Source organism: Pleurodeles waltl, chromosome 1_2 (genome assembly GCF_031143425.1).
Source record: "Pleurodeles waltl isolate 20211129_DDA chromosome 1_2, aPleWal1.hap1.20221129, whole genome shotgun sequence".
Lineage (NCBI taxonomy): Eukaryota > Metazoa > Chordata > Amphibia > Caudata > Salamandridae > Pleurodeles > Pleurodeles waltl.
The window spans coordinates 1119403139-1119411757 of NC_090437.1; the positions used below are offsets into that span (position 1 = coordinate 1119403139).

General features: G+C 46.5%; 1 long non-coding RNA gene across 2 annotated transcripts in view; it reads right to left on the reverse strand.

Moving 5' to 3' along the window:
* LOC138248563 (uncharacterized) overlaps positions 1-8128 on the reverse strand; it is a 327877-nt gene extending 319749 nt beyond the window's left edge. For both annotated transcript variants that reach the window (XR_011194601.1, XR_011194602.1), the window contains exon 1: positions 8044-8128. This is a non-coding gene — a long non-coding RNA (uncharacterized lncRNA). The remainder of the gene's footprint in view (positions 1-8043) is intronic.
* Positions 8129-8619: the final 491 nt, after the last annotated feature.

Consider the following 8619-nt stretch of genomic DNA (forward strand, 5'->3'; position numbering starts at 1 on the left):
AGTCTTCAAGCTGTGGTTGCTGCCAAATCCTGATTGGGAGGTGTCAAGCAGGTAGTTTTGTTATAAGTATTCAGTGAGTTGTTGATGATAGCCTTTGAGTATTTTGATGGGGTAGAGGAGCAGAGAAATTGGTCAATAATTTTTGAGTTCGCTGGAGTTGGCAGATGGTTTCGTTAGGAGGGGTCTAATTTCTGCATATTTACATTTGTCTGGAAAGACTGCTGTAGTAATGTAGGTGTTGAGGATGCTGATGTGACTGGATCAGAGGTTTAAGATGCAGTGGGGGCCTGGGTCAGTGTGTACTCTGGAGTGGATGATTGACATGACTGAGATGTGCGTGACGGCTTAGGTGGTGGCCTGTGGGTTGAGACTGAAGTTTTTGTAGATGGTGGCAATCTTGGTGTGAAAGTAGTCCAAGAGGGTGTCACAGAGTCCTTGGGAAGCGTGGATTGTGTTCCCTGTGGCTGCTGGGTTGGAATAGTCTTTGACTATTTTGAATCGTTCTTTTGTGCGGTGGGCTGCTATGTCATTGCAGACTGTGATAGCTGTTCTCTTGGCTCACTTGATTTTCCGATGGTAGTTGCTAAGGGCTTATTTGTAGGCAGCTCTGTTGGAAGGGTTCCTGGTGGATCGCCATTGTTTCTTGAGATGGTAGAAGCTGTGCTTGGTAGCTCTGGGGTGTACCAACTGGCTTGTCATGAGGTTTTGTCAGATCATTTGGATTTCCAGGTGAAAAAGTTGTGGAGAACCTGTTCTCGGTCTGATGAAGCCTTGGGTTGCAAGGTGCCGTGGTCCTGCGTCCACCGTGTCTCTCTTACCTTGCCCCATCTGAGGTGGTTGAAACTGTGGCACTTGGTGATGGTATGCTGGGCACCAGTGATGGTGACGTGAACAATGATGTAGTCGGACCATAAGAGTTCTGTGACGTGGATTAATTTGACTCTGTTGCTGGAGGTAAAGATAGGATTGAGTGTGTGCCTGGCTTTGTGCATGGGTTTAGTGACCAGTTGGGTGAGGCCAATGTTGCTCATGTTCTGCAGGAGAGTGGTGGAGTTGGCTTTGTTAGGGTCGTCAATGTGGACATTGAGGTCGCTGAGTTGGATGTAGTGGCTGGAGTCGATGGCAAGAGAGGGAATGATGTTGGAGCTGGTGTCGCAGAAGGCCAGTTGAGGTCCCAGGGGTCTGTATACGAGGGTGCCTCTTACCGGTGTCTTGGTGTCAGTTTGTGGCTGTAAGTTAAGGTGTTTCATGAGAGGTGTAGGGTCGTCAGTGGTGATGCATCGGATGGTATCCTTGAAGATGAAGGTGATGTCTCCGACATGTTTGTTAGGGTGGTTTGGGTGTATCATCTTGCAGCCGCAAAGTTTTGCGGTGCCTATGTCAGGGTTCTAGAAGGGGCTGAGCCAGGTTTCGATGATGAAGGCTATGTTGGGGGAGAGGGAGATGATGGTGTCCCAGTTTTCTGTGGCATGTTTGAGAGGGATCAGGCATTAAGCAGGATACACTGGAGCGGGTTTGGGTTCTTCGGGATGTTCGTGGTCTTCCAAGCGGGAGCGGCATGGGATCCTGTTTGGGCTGGTGGCTCTATGTTGCAAGAGAAGAGGCAGCATTGGCAGGTGAAGGGTCCTTCGGTTGCTTGAGGGAAGGAGATAAAGCAGATTCTCTTGCGGTGTCCGGGGTCCAGGGCCAGGAGCTCCTTGCTGCTGTAGCAGCGGTTGGTGTGAGGGCCAGGATTCCTGGCACTTGGCACGGTCTAGGTGCGGCCGGGCACAGATGGGCTTGCCTTTGGCATGCCAGCTGGGCGCCCACTGCGCGCAGCCAAGCTCCTGCCTCCATTAAGGAGGTCCTGGGGGAGGGAGGAGGGAAAATAACAGCAGGAAGCGGGAGAGCATCGTGCAGTGAAGGAAGATAGCAGATATGAAAGGCAAAAGCTAAGAGAGAGCTGCAGAAATAAAAGGCAGAAACAAGCAGAAATTAAAAGCAAAGCTCAGAGAAAGAGGCAGAGATGAAAGGCAGAAAGCGGCAGAAAGGCGAAATGGCAGAAATGAAAGGCAAAAAAAGCTTGGAGAAAGAGGAAGAAAAGAAAGGCAAGGATGTAGGAGATGTTGGGTAGGTAGCAACAGGCGTGCGGGTGAGAAAACCGTGGCAATTGGTCAGGAGACCTGTTGCAGGGGAGCTGGCACGGGACCTGATCCATGGAGTCACGCTGCAGCCTCCATAAAGTAGGTCCTGTGGGGGAGAGAGGGGCACTGGGTGGCGGGAGGAGGGAATAAAACGGCAAAAGTGGGCAGGAAGCGTGCAGTGAAGGAAAAAGGTAGAAATGAAAGGCAAAAGCTCACAGAAAGCGGCAGAAGTGAAAGGCAAAGCTCAGAAAAATTGGCAGAGATGAAAGGCAGGAAGTGGCACAAATGAAAGACAAACCTCAGAGAAAGAGGCAGAGATAGAAGGCAGAAATGGCAAAATGAAACAGCAGAAATGAAAGGCAAAAAAGCTCAGAGAATGAGGAAGAAAAGAAAGGCAAGGATCTAAGGGAGGTTTCACAGTGGCAGCAGCAGGAGTATGGGTGAGCGAAGTGGAGCTATTGGTCAGGAGACCTGTTGCAGAGGAGCTGGCACAGGACCTGCTCAATGCAGTCACACTGCAGTCTCCATTAAGTAGGCCCTGGGGGTAGGGAGACGCGCTGGGTGGTGGGAGGCGAGAAAAAATGGCAGGAACCATGCAGTAAAGGAAAAACACAGAAATGAAAGACAAAGGCTAAGGGAAAGTGGCAGAAATGAAAGGCAAAGCTCGGAAAGAGACAGAGATAATGGCAGAAAGCAGAAACAGCAGAAATGAAAGCCAAAAAGCCAGGGAGCTGCGACAGGTGCGCATTTTAGAACATGGGCATTTCTCTGCTCTCACTGCCCGGTGTGCTTGACAGCCTGTCACCAATACACATCTAGTCTGAGCTGGGTGATAGTTATACTTATGCATTCCTTATGCATTCCTTTCAGACATCCACAACACAGGATACTCAACTGCAATTTGAATTGTGACTTTTTAGAATCCTCAGAGCTAAAGCACATTTTCTTAACTTCAATTCCCGACAAATTTTGCGGATCCATTTAGACCTTGGGATTAAGAAAGCAGGACAAAAAAACATAAAATGTTCTACTATTTCAGAGGAATTGCCACACACGGGACAAGTATCAGAAGTTGAATTGGATCCCCATCTGCTCATCAAGGCCATCAATGGTAGTGTTCCAAAGTGGAATCTGGCATACAGTCCTTTGCCTAATAGGTCAGGTATTATATCTAGGTATAATTCGAACTCTGGGCACCATTTAAAATCAATGAAAAGATTAGTTAAACGACCATTAAATTTGTGGGAAATATAGTTGTTCCGTATATAGGACCAGTAGGCTCCCTTCAATACTTTTACATGGGACTTCTCGAGTTGATGGGGGTTCTCCCATAAATCTCTCAGTCCCAATGTACAAAACCAGCTGGATACATGTTTAATCCATGGGATGGAGGGAGAATTAGAACATTTTAGCAATTCTAGAAGTGAGGACATATATACGACCAATTCGGGGACTATCCATAGCCTCACCCAATACGGCAGAGGTCGTAGAATAATTAGGTCAGCCATTCGTTTTAGCCCTAAATCTAGAAATAAGGGGATTAACGGGGTGCTAATGGGGCATGCACATAAAGCCCGTGCAAAGCTATTGTCAATTTTGGTTATTCTGCTACTATCAGGGATGCCCCAAATCTCTGCGCCGTAGGCAGCAGCACCCTGCGCCTTGGCCACATAAATCTTTATTGCTGGGGATACAGCTTTGGCAATCGTGCTCCTATAAAGGCGCAATATGGATGCTGCTCGATGTTGCAAAAGCCCAGCACTCTTGCTAACCTGTTCCTCCCAGTGAAGTGAATCTGTGAGCCTCACACCCAGATAATTGATGGAACTAACCTGATCCAAAATAACACCATCTAACCTTATAGTGCATTTCTTCCGAGGGCCAGAGCGAAGCACCATCAATTTAGTTTTCTTCAGGTTCAACTCTAGACCAGAATTCCAACAAAATAAATTGAATTTGTCCACAAGGATTTGTAAACCCATAGGGGATTTTGAAATGATTAGGGAGTCATCCGCAAAAAGGAGAATAGGAATTTTCTGATTGACTAAGGTAGGAGCATCATTCTGACATGCCCTTAATTCTAGCACACAACCCTGTCGGACACCTCTTTTAACAGGGAATTTATTAGTCAATTCACCTTGATTGCCCCACCTCACTTGCGCATATGTGTCTTCATGCATGCGTTTCAATAGGTGAATTATATTGGCTGGTATCCCTATTTTGTATAACACTTCCCAAAGCTTTTCTCTTGGGACCAAATCAAAGGCAGAACGCAAATCAACAAAGGCAACATATAAGGTTTGCTTTGCCAGAACTACATATTTCCAATGTAGCACAGCCAACCTAAAGGCCTGGTCTACCGTACTTATTCTAGGCCGGAACCCCGCCTGTAGCGGAGAAAGAATCTGTTGTTCCGTAACCCAGCTCGATAGTCTACCTAGGAGCTGTTGGGCAAAGATTTTTTGCAGATTATCAATCAGACTAACCGGTCTATAGTTGGTTGGGAGATTTGTGTTACCCTTTTTGTAGATGGGGATAATTTCGGCACCCTTCCACGTCCCGGGAATCTGTCCTCCTTCTGTGATTTTATTTGACAATAAGTTGATATACCAGGTCCATATAGATGGCTCGGATCTATAAAGATCGCCTGGGATTTTATCTGGTCCTGGGGCTTTACCAGGTTTCAAGGAGTTGATAGCATCAGCAGTTTCTTCTAAGGAGAAACAAATGTGACCCTCAGGGTCATATAGACTCCCGTCGGGTAAAGAAATGGCAAGGTTAGCATTTAGTGAAGTGAGGGGGTCTAATCCCACGTTATCACAATCAGAAGCCCCAGAGGAGGTAGTTCCTTCATAAAGAAGAGAGAAGTGCTCCACCCAACTTTCGGGTTGAATATGGTTCCTTAGATTAGACCTACCCCCTCTCTCATGTTTAGTCAACAATTCCCAGAAAAGCGTGTTATTATTTGTTTTTGTAGCATCCAACAGCTCCTGCCAAATAGAGTCTTCCCATTATTTCTTTGATTGTAAAATTGTCTTTTTGTACATACATCTTGCTTGTTTGATCGCCCCCCGGGTCACAACCTTAATAGCCTTTTTTAGGCCGGACTTGGCCCTCATACACGAATCGTTAAACCATCTACTGTTAGTCGGAACCCCGCATCGCTGGCTTACCGTAACCTTTTTGTAAAAAAATACTTTGAAGTTTGACCATCATGTCTTCATGTCTTCATGTCTTCATGGATACCAAGTAGTGGAATAGCCTTGGGATCAAGATCTTCATAGGCTGACAAGTTATCGGAAAACATTTGGTAAATCTCGTGTAACAAGTAGGGGTTCGACATCACTTTTGGCCATCCTACCTTTGTGTAAGCATTGTTCAAAATAGGGGGAGGGACCGTTGTGAATTGCGTGTTCGAGGTTCTACCGAAGATATTTCCAGAGAGGGTGAGTAACAGGGTATAATGATCGCTCTCGCACCTGGAATCCACCCTCATATCTCTCAATAACGGCCAAAGTCACACATCCACTAGGAAATAATCGATAACACTAGTCCGAGAACCTCGTTGAAATGTAGGTGCAAGGTTTAGATCAGAAGGAGTACGGCCATTACAAGCCCTGAGGCCAAACTTTAAACATAATGAGGCTAGCTGAGCTGCAACTCGAGAACGTGGGCAAGGGCTATCACCATTCAATTGTGCAATCCCCCATAGTTCGTCCTCCTCCATGGTTAAATGACTAAAAAACACAGAGGGTTCGAAGGTGCAATTTACATCCCCAGCGATAATTAAATAAGAGTTAGTTTGTATAGTATCTAAAAAATCAGAGAGTAAAGTTAAAATATGTGATTCTGATCCACGTGAAACAGAGCGGGCGTATACATTAATAAGAGTTACGTTAAAATTCTGTTGGAAAGAAATTTGTAAACCCATCAGATCAGGACAGTCAAATTTTAAGACCTTATAATCACATTGAAGTTTTGAATTTAAGAGAATTAAAAGCCCCCCTTTTGCACGACCTGTTGCTTTCTCTGATGGCTGTGCAGGGATATTAAAAGAAAGGAACCCATCTATACTAGTTCGATCCTCAACCCAGGTTTCTTGGAAAAGACACACATCTTGGGACTTTATATAAGTAACCCAATCTATATCGTCCAGTTTCCTAGCAAGGCCAGCAAGATTCCAAGTCATTATGGATAAACCAATAGTGTCTATTTCAATATCATAGGTTATGGGAAAAGCATCCTTGTGGTGCGACTCATTAGCAGTGATCTTATCAAAACTATTTGTTTGAGATTCCTCTAAATTGTCCCTGTTAAGAGCTTTCTGGGCAGAAGACAGTCATACAGAACCATGGTGTATAAGTTCGCCTTGCTCCCTGGAATCTCTCCTGTTAACATGGACAATATGACCAGACACAGGGGCCTGCTTTAAATCAACTAGTTTGGAGACTAACATAATACCTCCTCTTTTTTGCCCCTTGTACTGGCACATACGTGCAACAAAGTCAATGAGTTGGTCTGCCATAATTTTGTCCAAAAACACAATTGAAATTACATCGAAGTTTGACCCAGAGGGACTCCATCTTTCAGTTTTTAGGATGTCCGAGCGGATAACTGAAAGGCATTCCTGTCGATAACGTAACCAGTGGATAACCTTATTAAGCCTGGACTCTTGGTCCTAAACAGACCTGGGTGACAACTTCGGAACATTAGTTAAGAAGAGAATATTGCCTCCGTGCCTAGGGCTTATACTTATTGAAGGCATGTCTAAGGTGCTATGAGCTCCTTGGGAAGGAATAATGCAGGTTGGATCATTAATCGGAGGGTTGACGAGCAACCTATTGATATTAGGGGGAGGACAGTCCGTTTTGTCTAAAATATTGGTAGTGATATTATGCCTCATGGTAAAACGACAATTCAGTGGGGTAAGGGGACTACCGACAGTGTCAACACCATTCACCGCCGTAGTTCCACCAGAGATGATACTATTACACCCTATATGTTTACTTTTAGGTTTGGCTGTATGGGGAATTAAATTAGCCTCTGCGGCACCCATATAAAGTCCAGTACTTTGGGAATAGTTGGTTGGTCCCTCACATACATTAATATTGGATGAAACTAGTTCGGCCGCCAGGATTACACCTTCCTCAACTGCCTCTGACACTTGGCATTTACATCTCGGTAGTTGAGCCATTTTCCCCTGAAGGAGTTTGGTTAGCTGCAATACTAAATTCCTAACTTCATCTACTCTATGAAGAATTAGAGGCAAGTTAACTTCACTAGCAGGTGGTTCAGAGCAAGTAACAGTAATAGGAGGGGAGATGGCAGCCTCGATAGCTGTCTCGGCCATGAGGAGGTCATGGGTCTTGATCAGGTCACCCTCCTCGGTCAAGAGCTCAAAGTGATTTCTACATGGTAAGTTGGGGACCAGCCTTATCTCAGGGCTCAATGGTAAGGGTATACATTCTATTTCCTCTACGTGAGATGTCCCCTGGGTATGTGAAGAATAGGAGGTGCTACTATAGGCCACAATTCCCTGCTGAGTAGAGGGAATAGTGGCATTAACAATGGGCAATTTTCCTGCACCATCAATTGGTTCCCCAGAGTCAACTGTTTGGCCCTTCTTCTTATTATTAAAAAACTCCTGGATCCTTTTGGGTTGGAGCGAAGGCTTCTTCTGGGGCAAAGTTTTGTGGGTACCTAGTTCACTATTAAGTATGGCCTCCACCTCCTCAAATAATAGGTCTATCTCGTCGAGTGATTTCGGGCCACCTCGTACGGTCTTATTAGTTAGTTTGATAGGACGCTTTTTCTGTTTTTTAATATCATCCAGTGGTGCCGGCGGGTCAACAGCTTTCCTTTTCCCCATAGCTCTAATTGACAATAATAGCCAAAAAAAGGAATAAAAAAATAGTCTTACTTGGGAACTTCCTTTAAAGGGACTGGTCCCGTCCCGGCCTCAGTCGGGCGATGACGGGCGAAGACGAGCCCGTCTTGGCCCGGTCTTCGCCCGGGCACACGCCCGGGCACGTCCCGCGGGGGTGCGTCTCTCTTATGGCCGCCCAAGTGAAAGAGAAGCCGGAAGGGGAGTCCCGTCCCCCCGGCAACGAGACGCTGTAGCTGGAGAAGCGAAGTCCTGGAGAAATCGTGTCCCGCGGGGGCGTGTCTCTCTTATGGCAGCCCAAGTAAAAGAGAAGCCGGAAGGGGAGTCCCTTCCCCCTGGCAACGAGACGCTGTAGCTGGAGAAGCGAAGTCCTGGAGAGATCGCGTCCCGTGAGGGGCGCATCTCTCTTATGGCCGCCCAAGTGAAAGAGAAGTCGGAAGGGGAGTCCCGTCCCCCCGGCAACGAGACGCTGTAGCTGGAGAAGCAAAGTCCTGGAGAAATCGCGTCCTGCGGGGGGCGCATCTCTCTTATGGCCGCCCAAGTGAAAGAGAAGTCGGAAGGGGAGTCCCGTCCCCCCGGCAACGAGACGCTGTAGCTGCAGAAGCGAAGTCC